Raw genomic sequence first — 15,580 nt, 5'->3', positions numbered from 1 at the left:
TCCTTACTCTCCTCCCCCCACCAAGGCTAAGCAGTAAAACTGCTTAATTTGTTAATGATATGAACCAGTACCAATTTACTACATCTCAGGAGCAAAAGGGAAAGCAGGGAGAGGAATGGATGGTTTTGGGGGCAGAGCTGCCAAGCATCGCACAGTCTGCAGGAGAAAGCCACCATCTAGCTTTTAGCAATTCAATGTGGGGGGGAAGGAGTGGAATGATAGCTTGATTTAGCTTTCAGAGGGGCTGATTCCTTGAAACTTCTTGTTACCCTGGGTGACTGCCATTTTGCCTCTTGATAGATTTTGAGTTGAACTAATAACTTGCACAGTTGCAGGTATATAACCTAGGCTGGTTTGTCATGTAAAAATCACAATTCTGGTGTGTCTAGCAGCCTTTGGGTAAAGGCTGAAACCAGCCCTGATACTCTTCTGCTGGGTTAAATATATCCCATGCTGTTTGCAACCTGGGCAAGTACCCAATAGCCTCACAATCTTGACCTTTTATAAATTGTATGTGGTTAGTATCTTCTGACAGATAAAAGCAAGGAAAATGTCAGTTGTAACCATTGCATTTTCATAATCATCTCGTTGTTCAGATGTGGTAACTACAGTGGAGAGGGCAGGGTAAATCAGTTTTGTAACCACATTAATCAAATGCCTGTATTTTTTTGAACATGCTATGAGGGAATGCATGAATTGTCAAAACAACCATCGGAAATTCCATACTAATGTCCTCAGTTAAATAAAGCATAACCTCAGCTTTGTCTAGGGTGAGCTTCACAAAGTTCAGTTCATTCTTTTCTGTGTCAGAAGTATGCACAGTGATCTGTTTTTATCTTCAGCGTCTGGGATGACCTATGCAGATATCCTCCTGGCTCATATGCAGGATGTAGGTGTCATAAAAATAAACTTGCTGTATTTAGAACAGTTTATACAGCATCTGGTAAGAACAATTTCATTTCAATCCATTTATGGCTTTTTTTTTTCCTGTCAAAATGCTGGATGGTGTTTCATCATCAACAGCAAAATCCAATTTATTAATCCTTAGGTTTAGAATGGACATTGTTTTAAGTGAGGTCATTGACGAATAAAGAATAGGGAAGGATGTACTGTAGGTAAAGTCTTTTAAAAGTGACATGGCCCTTTTTTGTTTATGCTTCTGTAGGAGCTAAAGAGAACAGCTGTGCTTTTGGGATTTCCTTTTGACGCAGCAGCAGGAAGTCAGCCAAATTTGAGCAAATGAGAAGGATGTGCAGAAGCAAACTTCCACATTTCTGCTGGAAGTGATAGTGGTCTGTGTCCTAAAACAGTGGCTCTGTTCTCACTTTCATCATGGTATTTGCAGGACTTTTCCCATTGTTTTCTATAACAGCAGAAGCTCTACCCCAGATATTTAAAATATTGCTTCTGGTCCTCATAGTCCTTATCCAGTTGTGTAGGGGATCAAGACCCTGCTGGGCCTTCTTGGATTGTAGTTTTGGCCATAGGGTGGAGAAGACACCCTCTTGTGGGCAAGGGAATGCAATTAGTTTGTGCCTCAAATCTCCACTTCCTGGCTGGCCAAGCAAAAGTGAGTAAATTACTGTATGAAAAAAGACAAAGCAACTTGGTCATTCTTTTTCTACCCGGGACCAGAGGAGGATCCAGAAATATAACATGACTCCACAACTTGTTCTCTGGTCTACTTTCAGAGTTTGGGGGAGTTACAGGTCGTGTGATACTTTATTCACAATCAGGTCATTAATAAAACAAAGTTTAGTGTGCAGAACAATAAGTGACTGTGTGAACTAACAAGACTAGGAAGTACTCTATCTTGTGTAAAAGGGGCAGAAGCCTTTCATAGATTTCATAGACATTAGGGCTGGAAGGGACCTCGGGAGATCGAGTCCAGCCCCCTGCCCAAAGGGCAGGAAGTCAGCTGGGGTCATAGGATCCCAGCAAGATAAGCATCCAATTTACTCTTGAAGGTGTTCAATGTAGGTGCTTGAACCACCTCCGCTGGCAGACTGTTCCAGACCTTGGGGGCTCGGACAGTAAAGAAATTCTTCCTTATGTCCAGCCTAAAATGGTCTTGCAGGAGTTTGTGACTGTTCGACCTCGTCATCCCTTGGGGCGCTCTGATGAACAAACGTTCACCCAGATCCTGGTGGTCATCCTTGATAAACTTATAGGTGGCCATCAGATCACCCCTGAGCCTACGCTTTTCCAGGCTAAAGAGTCCCATGTCTCTCAGCCTGTCATCATAAGATCTGTTTTCCTGACCTCTGATCATGCGCGTGGCTCTCCTCTGGACTCTCTCAAGCTTCTCCACATCCTTTTTCAATTGTGGAGCCCAAAACTGGACGCAGTTCTCCAGCTGCGGCCTCACTAAGGCCGAGTACAAGGGGAGAATGACGTCCCGGGATTTGCTCGAGAAGCATCTATGGATGCAAGCCAGTGTTTTGGTCGCTTTATTAGCCGCAGCATCGCATTGGAGGCTGATGTTCATCTTGTGGTCAATGATGACCCCCAAGTCTCTTTCTTCTGTGGTGCTAACCAACGTAGCACTGCCGAGCCTATAAGGGTGCTGCAGGTTTTTCCTCCCAAGGTGGAGAACCTTGCATTTTTCGGTGTTAAACACCATCAGGTTCTCGTCCGCCCATTTGCTGAGCTTGTCCAGGTCAGCTTGGATCACCCGCCTGTCTTCTGGCGTGGATGCTTTGCCCCAAAGTTTGGTGTCATCGGCGAACTTGGCCAGTCCACTCCTGACTTCAATGTCCACATCGTTAATGAAGATGTTGAACAGTATGGGTCCCAGGACAGAGCCTTGAGGGACCCCACTGGTCACAGGGCACCACGATGAGTGACTGCCATCAATCACAACCCTCTGGGTCCGACCATGGAGCCAATTTCCCAGCCAGCGGATCGTGGTGGAGCCAAGGCCACAACTGGCCAGTTTGGCCAAGAGGTGATCATGGGATACCAGATCAAAAGCTTTTTTGAAGTCAAGATATATGACATCAATCTCTTCTCCCTTCTCCAGGTGATAGGTCACCTGGTCATAGAAGGAAATGAGATTGGTCAAACAAGACCTACCCGCAACAAACCCGTGCTGGCTGTCCCTTAGAATGTTAGCCTGGGCCAGTCCATCAAGGATGGCCTCCTTAATAAACTTTTCTAGGATCTTCCCCAGGATAGAAGTCAGGCTAATGGGCCTGTAGTTAGCCAGATCCACTCTCCTCCCTTTCTTGAAGATCGGCACCACATTGGCCTTCTTCCAGTCTTCGGGCACTACACCAGAGCACCAGGAGTTTTCAAAGATCCGTGCCAGGGGCTGGGCTCTGACGCTCGCCAGCTCCTTGAGTTCCCTGGGGTGCAAATTGTCAGGGCCGGCTGACTTGAAGGTATCCAGCTTCTCAAGATGTTCCTTCATGAGGTCAGCATTTATGGAGGGTAGGGGATCCCCATCACCCGGATCTCCCTGTCCCATAGCAGGCATGGGCGTCCCGTGGGACTGATGAAAGACTTTAGGAAATAAAAGATGAATTACAAATCATTTGCTTGCAATTAGACATCTGAGAACTCTCAGTGAAGTCCATGACAATATGCGAGTAACAAGCTCACTATCTGGCCCAAACTTATAAAATTAAGTAGTATCATGAATGGCCAGCATTTGACTGAGACAGTGGTCACATCTACATGAGATGCTGACTGTACAGTAGTCTGTGACTACTATGCAGTAGCATTGCTGGACTGGAAGAATGATGTAATGCTACTACACAGTAGTTGAGAGCTACGGCACAGTCAACATCACAAAAAAGCTGTTCCTTGGTGTGACTTTGCAGTAAATACAATAGTACTTACAATACAGGCTGTTTGTAGAGATGCTCACCAATTTCTAAACTGTTAACTGATTTGCATCACACAGGTTGAATCAAATTTCAGTTCAAATGAAGGATTAATAGATGATCATTGACCATCGTGGCAGGGGGTGCTGGCTATACACAGTCTATACAGTTGACAACCCATTAACAGACCCAATTCTATGTGAAAGTTTATGTGTAATTAGGAGTCAATGATAAGCCTGTTTAAGCATTGCTACATTGTTGCAAACCTATGGATGGTTGTCTAAAGTACTATTCCAGAAGCCCTAATAAGGTGCAATTCACCTGATGTTGTTGGCACATTTGACTTTGTAAATGTGTTGCTTTGTGCCAGAGCCTCTCTTTCATTACAAAAACCCAGCAGAGTTTCCCTTGCAAGGATTGATATTTGCAATGCTTACCTGTTTATCTGAGTTTCTAAGGATTGTTTTTCCTAAAAGCAACACTATATAGATATGTAAATTTAAATTGCCTAATTCAGACTGCCCTAGTCTGCATTAATTTTTAAACCTCATTCTATATGGATTGGTTAATTTAGACTGGAGCCAATTTTAATTCAGACTACAGATATCCATTTGTATATGGAAAGGGCTGTAGTGTGGATTAAACCTAGAAAAATGTAATGTTTATAGACAATCAAAAGTACTATATTGCTGTGGAGCTTTTTACTCTGCAGTAGTTAAACATGTAGATACAGCCTCGATTCCTGGGGCACAAGGGTGCTTCAGTGCAAGGGCTGCCTGCCAGCTAGCCCTGCACTGAAGCACCCTTGTGCCCCTAGCCAACCTCTCCACAGCACGTTGAGGTGGGAGGGAGCACCCCCAGGCTGGCAGGCTGACCCCCAGAGCTCCCTGCCAACTACGACTGCTGTGACTGGAGTAATAAACCCTGGAGCTAAGCTCCAGAGTTAATTGATTCACATTAATTTGCACATGAAGACATGCCCACTGTGCATTAGAACTAGCATTCTTTGGGTTTTGCTTGGTTGATTGCAGCCTTCCTTTTTGCCTCTGAATACACCAGCTTCTGTAGAGTGAGAAGAGATTTGGAAACTTTCTACTGTTGGTTTATGATCTTGTTAGATTGGGACTGGAATTTAATGTGATATAATGCTAGCATGTTGCACAGTTGGCCACGTTGTTGGTATAACAAAATTTTCCCTGGCATGTATTAGTTCTAGTCATCTCTTGTGTGCCAAATCAATCTGTCACTTCAGGCGCCTTCATGAAATCCACTGGAATGACTGTTATGGTCATCTGATGAGCCTATGGAATTGATTCAGCCTTTGAGGTTGAATCATAGTAAAGCAATGTTTTTCAAGGCTTTAAACCCCTTCCCACGCCTTCCCCCAAAACAGTGCCAGTAGAAGACAGTGAGCACAGAATATTAATGAAATACTAACATGACATGACATCAATAATCATATGTGTTTAAAATTGAATTACTGCATTCTATCAGTGTCTGGGACCATGAAGAGTCATTCAACATCAAAGGGCTTGGAGTAGGTAATGTCAAACATGCTGTAATGGTTTTATATCACTCAGGAAAAGCTCTAGTGACTCTAGTGAAGGGCAGTCATATTAGAGTAGCTGCTTTGCACTACTTGAGTAGCAGAAATCAGGTTGAGCCATGTGCTGGGGGGGAGGGGTAGGAGAGGAGTGCAAGGTACAGCAGCTGAAAATATCTGGTAAAATACTTCTTAATTAAATTGTAGAACCAGAACACTCTCTCTCTTGGTTTCTTCTGAACATTTGACTAGATCTTTGTAATAATGGATAAAACATTTTGTGAGGGTTTTTTCCCCCCCCCGGCATCCAAAGAACTAAAGCAAATCCTTAGGACAAGTCACAATCTACAGTGATAATTGGAGTTCTGCAAACCTAATCAAAACTGAAATTTGGATCAGCTCCAGTTCATAAACACTTTATAGTGAGTTTGGTCTGGCTTAAGTTTTTGGATGCAAGCCAAGTGCAGCACAGTTTTTGAAACTCCAAATCAGGCAAAACAGGCAACAATTGCTCATATGCACCCATGCATTCACATGCTCTTCCCCTTTTGGTGAACTTTGGGTATAGAAATTCTGGAGAAGAAGGCTTGCATTGTGGCTATGGCAGTGGAATGAAAATGAGATATTGCTTTTTTAGCTCTGCCACAAAGATTCTCTGCGTGCTTATTTATTGATTTAACTTCTCAGTGCATTGCTTTCTCCATCCACAAAATGGTGGTAACTAAACTAAATTTCCTTACATTACAGGGAAATTGTGAGACAAAATTAATTTAGGTTTGTCAGTTGACAAACCACGCTGCTTCTCCTGCAAAGAACTGTTGCAAACCAGCATGAGCCAAATGTGAGTCTATGAAAACTAATTTTACACACTATTAATGGGCACCAGATAAATTTTAATGAGCAGATAACATCATTGTGCACTTAAATTCAAAATTTACTCGATGATATTATGAGACATAAGGCATGTCTACACAGGCATGTGTAAAAGCATAAACAATATGCATTCAGGCAATTTAGGCACACATCTATAGGTGCACATGCTAATGCACATTAACATGGGTGTGTGGACCAAGTTGGGAATAAAACTGGTCCTGAGTTAATGGACCCACACTACCTTAGTGCACATAAGTGTGTCTACATGTACGCTAATGCGACTTTATGTAGGTATCAAATTTATGCTTGACTAGCCTTAAATCACCATTTTAAAGGCAAATCAAGGGCACGCACATGTAGACATGCACCCTTAGTGCGTCTTAAATCAGACTAATGTGCATTAAAAGTGCACATGTAGGCATGCCCAGTATTATGCAATGTGAAATAACTTGTAAATGTAACTGTTGTCATGATTGGATATATTTGCAAAGTAATGTACTCTAATAAATATAATTTAAAAAAATTACATTGGTCTATATTTGGGTAAAGAGATGACTTTCCCCTAGAAAGGACAGACAGTTGGATGTCATTGAACTCTGGGATCACATCCACTTTTCAGCAGCTCCTGTCTATTCCTAATCTAATGCTCTTACTTTGCTGTTATAACTGTACATAATAGGTGTAGAGGCAAATCAACTGAAAGATGATTCAATTACTTTTCATTTGAATACCTTTTAGTAATCAAATCAAAATGTGTGGGCACTGAGAGATGGTCTTTTAACACTTATAATATCAGCTAATTAATTTCAAGTATATTGCTAGGTACACTTATAGCTATTTTTTTTCTGATTGTACATTTTAGCTGTGCTTAGTTCATCCATAGCAAACATTTTGATGTACCAGTCAAAAAAATTGGGGAGGGGGAGAAGAAAGACAAGAGCTCTTCATGGCCTCCTCCTGACATTAATGCCTTGGTGTTTAAGGAAAAATATAGGCAATATAGACTCAGTTCTATGCTCCACCACAAACCTTTGTGCCCTTTTATGCAGGCATTTTTAGGGTCAACTTTTAAAGTGCCATAAATCCTATTCAGTGCTACAGATGTCAATAGAAATATGCTGATTACACTAGCCAAGAATTTGGCTTATCTGTATATCTAACTTCTCTTCCTCAACCCAGATAAAGGGTATTTCCTTTTTTCCCTACCCTTTGTCTGTATTGTCTGACAATGCAATCTGTTCTTGATAATTTGTCTCTCACTGTGCATGTATCTCTATCTTTGTTCAGTCCTTTTTGCAATTATCCACATCAGTGGTGGAGTCTCCTGGGCTAAGTACAGACAGTCAAAAAGTCCAAGGCTGAATAGATTCAAACTTTGCAGGTTAGTCTATACTGTGTAGATTCAACTGATGAGCAAGTAAACAGATACCTGCTTTTGACTCTGCAAATACAGCCATATGCATGCAGTGGCTCAGGCCAGAAGCCATGGTGATAGAGCATGCCTCCCTGCCTGGCTGCAGTGCAGCAGACAGCTTGGACCAAGGGCAGCTCACCCACCCTGCAAGGGGGGATTTGCAGGGGAGGTGTAAAACATCCTGGGATGCTGGGGGACTGTGAGTTAACTTTTTAATTGGGGGGGTGGGAGGGGAATGGACCTGGGACAGAAGTTCAATAAACTGATTTAACCTAAATCAGTGAACTCTGATACTACTATATCTATTCAGGTTTATTTTAAACTAGTTGTAGCCATTCATATTTGAACTGGCTTTCAATCACTTATATCAGTTTACGTGTAATTTCTGTTCCTAGTTCTGACGTATGCCCTACCCACCTGTCTTTCAGCAGAACACCGAACCTGGAAGTATGCCAGTAAGGCTGCTGGCTTGTCCCGGAAGGCTGCTTTTTAGCAGTCAAGAGATCAAGCACCCAAAGGAAGTCTCCAAAGCATGTCCTTGAGCATCCTTGCTGGTATATTTCTCAGTTTGGAGCATGGCTGTAGGAAAGGTGAGTGGGCTGTGCTAAGGTTTGCCCTGCCAAAGATATCTTGCTATAGCGAAAAACTGATTTTTATGTTACTATATTATATATAATAGGGATGAGGATAGAAACATTAGTGATTAGAAACTGGAATTGCATTTCTTCTGAAATTTCAAAATTCTTTTATACCCTGAGATGAGCATAAAATTTCTCAGGAGATAGGAATTTCTTTTTGAAAATATTGTAAATGATATTTTGTCTTGACAGTTTTTTTTTTTTTTCCTAGTCTCTCCTGAGTTGCCCCAGTGGTCTGGTAGGCAGAGAACCAGGCAAGTCAGAGAGGCTAGGACCCAGACAGTACTGGTAGTTCCTGCTTCAGGGTCTGGCTGGTACAGTGGGAATCTTGGAAACTGCAGCCTGTTCCACAGTTGGATTGTGGGTGGTCCTGAAGCATAAAGGGTGAAATGCAAGCAGTGAGGAGCTAGAATTCTACCAGTATTTGTAGTTTAGATTGCCAAAGAGGAAGTAGAAGTTCAGTCTTGATGGCAGATAAAAGCCAAATAAATGAGTTAGTATGAAACCAGGTAGGATTCCTTTGGAAACTTGCTAGATTCCTCTACCTCTCCACTGGTACACTTTCATAAAACTATCGCTTCCCAAAGAAATGCTTTTCCATAAGAAAGATTGTTGGCATTTTCTTAATACTGGTGGTCTCCAAAAAACCCGTCTCATCAATACTCTGTTCTTTTTTTTTCCTTTACTGTGTACAAGTCCTTCAAATAAGGTTAGCACACAGAGCCAAAGACTTGTGGAATTTAATTTATTCTTGGTGAAACACCTGACAGTTAAATCAAAAGTTTTATAGACAAATTTATGGAGGAAAAAGAGGACAAATTAGGTACAAATTCATTATGTTTTTGATCTAAGCTATAAATATATGAGGCAGGATGTAGCTCTGAGGTCTTTCTGACATTCAGATCATTGTGCATCAGAATCTTTTTAGTGAGTCCTGCTAACTTACAAGTTCAAACTCAAATATCACTGATATTCTAGGGTTTCCATCTGCCATTGCAATGCTCAGAACAGTATTTTCTCCCTAGGAAATACTTATGCCTCTAAACAGAAATAAACTAATCTGGAGTTCATAATTGTGTGTTTTGGGTTTTTTTAACAGCATGATGATGATGAAGAAATGTAATTGCATTAATCTTGAAAGACTTCCAAGTCCCCTGCTGCTGCTCTGGTAAAATATGAAAATACAAAAAAGAACAAAGATGTTGCATCTTTTAGGATATTTTAGGAATACTTTTTTCCACACTAGTATGACTATTGGTTATCAGTGAATAGAATGGTAGTAGTGTGTGATGCCTCAAGGCTGGGAGAAAGGTGTTTTTCCCTTTAGAACCTCTCAGCTGCTCATGAAGTAACTCCTTGCATGTTGTATTCATTTTGATTAGAAGCATCATTTGTTTTATGATATTTTATGCCAGTGTGCTGTTTCACTGTTTCTTTAAAACTTGTAACAGGAACCAGGTAAAAGGCTGGGTCAGTGAATGTTCTAGGAAGACTCAAAATGTAAGTGGAGAGAAAGAGTAGCATCCTAGATAATATTCTTTTAATTCTGAACAAGGATTTGTTGGAGTGATTTGGGGACGGGGGAGTAATTCTTGTAAAATGATTCATCATGGTAGCATAATGGTATCAGTAACTGAACTTGCAAAAATAAAGGCAAAGAAAATGCTCAAGTTTGACCATTTTCAGGACTTTTAGTAAGGACAATGAATAGCCTGAGGAAGGAGAATGTTCCTACAAACAACATGGCACAGAGTGTAGTGAGATTGGGTAAGATCACTAATGAAAATAAGGAGTGGAGCTGAAAATAGAATAGATCATTTTCCTTTGCTGAGGAAGGAATTGAGAATAACTAAATTTTTCAAGGGTAATATTATAATTCATTTCCCTTCCTTCCTCCTCTCCCTCCAAACACGCACACACATATGTGCAGGGGTGTAGAGGCCTTGAAAAAGCACAGAAACTTTTTTTATTTTAAAGGTTATATCTGAACAGGAATTGCATAGCAAAGACACTGATCTCAAAAGCAGCAATAAGGGGCATTCCTGGAGTGTCCTTGCCATCAGTTTCAGGTTTGGAGCTACAGGGTTTACTTTTCAGCAGCAGTGTCTGGGCCAGCACAGAAGCAGTATAGACATAACCTTAGGATTATGCATAGGAGTTCAGGGAGGTTAGGAGGGGAGGTTAGATTGTGTAAAAATTAGCTACCCAAATTTAGTTTGCCCAGGTGTGGGCCTTATCCTACTTGGGTGTATCTGTGTGTGAACTGTATAGAAGTTCAGGGCAGTTAGATTGGTCTAAAAATGGCCGACCCAATAAGTGTACAGCTGAGGTCGTCTAACTTAGCTTGGAACCAGCAAGACTGATCTAACTGAACTTCTATGCAGTTCTCAGTGCAGCCCTAGGACTGGGAAAGGCCAGCTGCTGGTCCCAGCCCCAGGTCTCTGCTTTTCCTACCCCCACCCTGCCACTAGGCTACTTGTAGTCCCCCAGCCCTTCTCCTCCTGCCCCCCCCCACAGACCAGCCAGCTCCCATTCCACAAGCTGCTCCTGGTGACAGTTTTATCAGCATTCAGTGATGCTGGGAACTGAGGAGATAAGTCAGGGTGAGGGGCATGTTGGAGTTAAACAACCCCCTGATGAACCATTGTGGGGGGGGGGCAGGTTGGGGTGCTAGAAATAGCTCCTGGTCCTGGGGTGGTTGGGGAAATAGTCCTGCCCAAGCCCCCTCACAGCCCCATGAGCGCCTCCTGATTCTGCCAAACCCCCCTGGACCCCAGCAACCCCTCTGCAGATGCTGCTTGCTCCCCCAGTCCCTCTGCAGACCCTGCCTGCTCCTCTGGTCCCTCTGCAAAACCCCCCAATCCCTCCCAGAGTCTGCTTACCTTTCCAATTCCCTGCCCCACTAGTCCACCCCATCCTGACTTGCCTTAGACCGGACGGCTATGTTAAATGTGATCTAAGTTCCCTAAATATCTGTATGCAGCCTAGGTTTATAGGTTTGTAAACCAGAACAGATTATTTTGATCGTCCAGTCTGAACTGTATAACAAGGACCAATAACTTATTTTGTTTGTGGAAAGTACAAGTCTTTTAAAAAGGCCTCAAAATGCCAAGTGAGTATGTCATTCAAATGACTTATTATACCAAATATGTTGTACTGGTTTGTGTATGTGGCTTTTTTTATAGTGTCTTTTATTTACATTTCTATATTTCCTAGGAAAAGTCCTACACTTGCCTAAAAAGTATAGTAATAACATTCACAGGCAAAATAAACTTTCAAAGTTTTAATTTTGAAGTGGCTGCCCTTCCTAACATCTCCTAGCAAGTCTCATCACATGCCAGGACAGTTCAGAAGGCAGAAGTGCATGGAATAATTTCTGCTATTAGAAAATGAGTCCAAACAGATCCTGTTTTTAAAGGCTATAGGCAAGGACCCAACCATGGTATCAGCCAATTGTGAAATAAGAGGTGCAAGGTCCAGTACATCTCATTCTCTTTAGAATGACTAAAATGCACCTTCTGAGCTGTTGCTTTTGTTTTTCCAAAAACTTTTTGCTTCAAAATTAGATGGTCAGGCCTTTTAAGGTCTTGACTTTTTTTTTTGTCTGAAACATCGAACTGTTCTGGAACATGTAAAAATGGGATCAAAGCTATTGGTGACTGGTTTCGAGATCAGTAAAGTCCAAGTATGGATTCTTTGAACCATGCTGCACCTCAGTCCTTCCTACTTTTATTCTGTGAGTAGAATAATTTGAAATTGAAATTGAGTTGCACTAAAGAAAATCAATAATGTTTATATACTAATATTAGAAGATTGTACCCCAAAATTGAATAGTTTAGCTATTTACAATATTGGTGGTTGAGTTGAAGGCATTATAAACCTTGCTACGGTACCACTTCTCAAATCTGAGGTTATGTTTTATGTAGTTTGGATTTTGAGAAGTATGCTTTTCAGCTCCTACTAAATACATGGTAGCAAACTTCCCTACTAAACAACTTCCTAGTGCTGCTTCATTCCATGTCCTGAAGTAGATAGCTTTTGATCTGCATTTTTTTCCTGTTTGCTTTGTCTCATGCAGTTATATCTCAGAATAAAACTACGTCAGTTAATCTCAACACTACAGGATGTGCACTAATCAGCCGCAGCGTAGAGGTAGACATTTGTCCCAATGGTATAATAAGGTACAGAAGGCAGGGTTGATATGCCCCTTTTATAACTAAGCAAAATTGGCCAAATACATTGAATGGATTTCATTTTCTGGCAGGCAGGAGAACACTGCAGGAAACAGGATATAACACTAAGAAGACAGGATCCTGAGTTGTTTTAGGTGACTCAGAATCTTAGGTGACACGAGTATCTTTAGAATGACTTTGGCATTGTCCCAGTTATCCTCCCCTCTGTGTGTATGCACGTGTGTGTATATGCACAAAAGTTGAGAGAGAGATTTCCTCTTGTTAACAATAATGCATTACATTCTAGTGAACTCGTATTGAAACCATCTCTAAAGGGCCTATAATAGATGTTTAATAATCTTCTCATTGTGTCTTATTTTGCATGGGAGTTTTTTAAATATCAAGCTTACAGCTGTTTCTCTAGTGCCACTGGGATGCTAGAGGGGTAGCATAAAAGAATTGGTATATTTGTGCCGTGCATGATGGTTTGCCTATGGAAAGTGAAAAAGAATTAAAAATAGGTCTCTAATGCTACTGTTGAAACTTCCTCAGTATCCTAACACCCAGCACAGGCTTAATCAGGTTCATTATTTATCCTTAGTGTTGAATTCTATACGTGGAAAAAATTAAAATTTGTTATAGTTTTTCATGTATAGAATCAAATTAGTGGGAGGGAGTCCTACATTCATCCTCTCTACTGCTGTGGCAAGGAAAGCAGTGGAGGGAGAGGGGACCAGGTTCCTGTCCCTTGCTTTCCTGCCCTGCACCATGCTCCCTTTCTGCTGCTTACTCCCATACAACTTGTGTCCTCCCCACTCATCCTCCCCTACAGCCTGCTCCCCCCATTCCTTTCCACCCCTCTCTTTACCTTCTGCTCTAGCTGTGCTCCCCTGGGGAAGTTGGCAGCAGCACAGCCCGGGCTTGGCCTCAGTTCAGCCCAGGCAAGGAGAAGCTGTGGCAATTCCCAGCCTGGCTGGTTAGGGCTGGAGGGACCAGAGCCTGAATGGAAAGTAAGCAAGGAGGGGGAGCAGCAGGGAGTTAGGGTCCTAGCACGAGCACTGGGAGCAAGAAGCGGTAGGGAGAGACTGAGGGTTTCCCCCTGTACCCACCCTGTCACTGTCCCTGAGCTCCCCCCAGCCATGTGTCCTCACCACTGCCAAACAAGCCATTCTGGCCTGGGGCAAGTGCTGGGTTAGCATTGGCTTCAGCCCTGAGCCCAGGGCCAAAGCTAGAGCTTGGCTGCTGATTGCTCCAGGCCAGTACTCGAATCCAAAATGGGGCTCTTCCTCCCTCCCCTCCCATGTTGATTGAAGGAGCAAAAAAACCCCTGTGAAAACATGTCTTGGATTCAAATAAATATGGTAATTTCACGGGCCACCACTTTCACAGCCAGTTAAAGGAATAGAGCATTCAGTAGACACAGAGACAGACCGGTATGCTTTCTTTATTGCTAGAGTTGATTTGTTTTGGGTCCTATGGAACTTCCAGTAAACTTGGAGTCTTTCATCTGGTCTCTTACTGGTTTCTGATGGAGACAGTTGTAGGAATCATTAGCATCAGGAGAAAATAGATCCCTCTTACAACTGGGAAACTTTTCTGTTCAGGAAGTAACGGTTGAGGCATTCAGGTGGTAGAATTAGTGGGGCCTGCAGAGTTCCTTCCTGACCCTCAATCTGGAGTGTGAATTAGCAAAGCAATTCTCTATCTTGTTTATTAAACTACTACCTTTTTTACAAAAACTAATTTACTCTGAGCTGAGAGTAAATTAGGAGCTGAGAAATTCCTTTGGTAAATAGACTCATATTTTATATGCAACATGGTGTGTGAAGTTTAAAATAGGACTCTAAGGCTGTGTCCACATGAGTGTGGATGTTTGTTTCTCTGAGGATGCGTGCTACGCATCCATGGCATGTGGAAGGTTACCCCAGGTGGTGTTGGGGCTGGCAATGATGGCTGTGCAAAACTTTGGGTGGTGATTTGATTCAGAGGAGAGTCGGTCTGAATCGGTGGCCAAATCTCCGAATCTGAATTGAAATGGGACCAATTAAAAGGTCTGAATTGATTTTTGAAGCTCTCTGAATCTTCAGAAAGATTTGGAGAGCTTTGATGATTTGGGCAGTCCCTGGTGGTTGCAGCGGGGAGCTTCACCTGGACTCTGAGCTGGTAAGTAGGGGGCGGGGGGGAGGGGACTGGGGGGGGGCCATCCCCTTCCAGACCTCATCCCCTGCCTGCTCCCCCAGCCCCGCTATGGCTGCCCCACCCACCCCAGCTCCCAACCCTTTAAAGAAAAGCTCCAGTGCGCTCACTGGGTGCTCCCAGGCAGAGGGTGATCCTTGCTGCCCCACCTGCCATGGCTCTTGAACTTTAAGAAAAAAAAAAGGGTGGCACGGAAGTGGAAAGGGATCTTGGAGTCCTAGTGGACTCCAAGATGAACATGAGTCGGCAGTGTGACGAAACCATCAGAAAAGCCAATGGCACTTTATCGTGCATCAGCAGATGCATGACAAATAGGTCCAAGGAGGTGATACTTCCCCTCTATTGGGCACTGGTCAGACCGCAGCTGGAGTACTGTGTGCAATTCTGGGCGCCGCACTTCAAGAAGGATGCGGATAACCTGGAGAGGGTCCAGAGAAGGGCCACTCGTATGGTTAAGGGCCTGCAGGCCAAGCCCTACGAGGAGAGATTAGAGAAACTGGACCTTTTCAGCCTCAGCAAGAGAAGGTTGAGAGGCGACCTGGTGGCTGCCTATAAGTTCGTCAGGGGGGCACAGAAGGGAATTGGTGAGTATTTATTCACCAAGGCGCCCCCGGGGGTTACAAGAAATAATGGCCACAAGCTAGAAGAGAGCAGATTTAGATTGGATATTAGGAGGAACTTCTTCACAGTTCAAGTGGCCAAGGTCTGGAACGGGCTCCCAAGGGAGGTGGTGCTCTCCCCTACCCTGGGGGTATTCAAGAGAAGGTTGGATGTGTATCTAGCTGGGGTAATGTAGGCCCAGCACTCTTTCCTGCTTATGCAGGGGGTCGGACTCGATGATCTATTGAGGTCCCTTCCGACCCTAGCATCTATGAATCTATGAATCTATGAAAAGCCCTGGGACTTGCTGCTCCTGC

General features: G+C 43.0%; 1 protein-coding gene across 1 annotated transcript in view; it reads left to right on the top strand.

Annotated features, from left to right (window-relative positions):
* The first annotated feature begins 6,116 nt into the window (after positions 1 to 6,116).
* The window catches only part of LOC149864456 (uncharacterized), a 250,048-nt gene continuing 240,584 nt past the window's right edge, over positions 6,117 to 15,580 (top strand). Inside the window, exon 1 of the transcript XR_016442727.1 lies at positions 6,117 to 6,211. The gene's annotated coding sequence lies outside the window, so the exon portion shown is untranslated. The remainder of the gene's footprint in view (positions 6,212 to 15,580) is intronic.

The sequence above is a fragment of the Crocodylus siamensis genome, chromosome 5 (genome assembly GCF_052110815.1).
Source record: "Crocodylus siamensis isolate JL-2025a chromosome 5, ASM5211081v1, whole genome shotgun sequence".
NCBI classification, from domain to species: Eukaryota; Metazoa; Chordata; order Crocodylia; family Crocodylidae; genus Crocodylus; species Crocodylus siamensis.
This window is presented reverse-complemented; position numbering and strand designations above follow the sequence as displayed.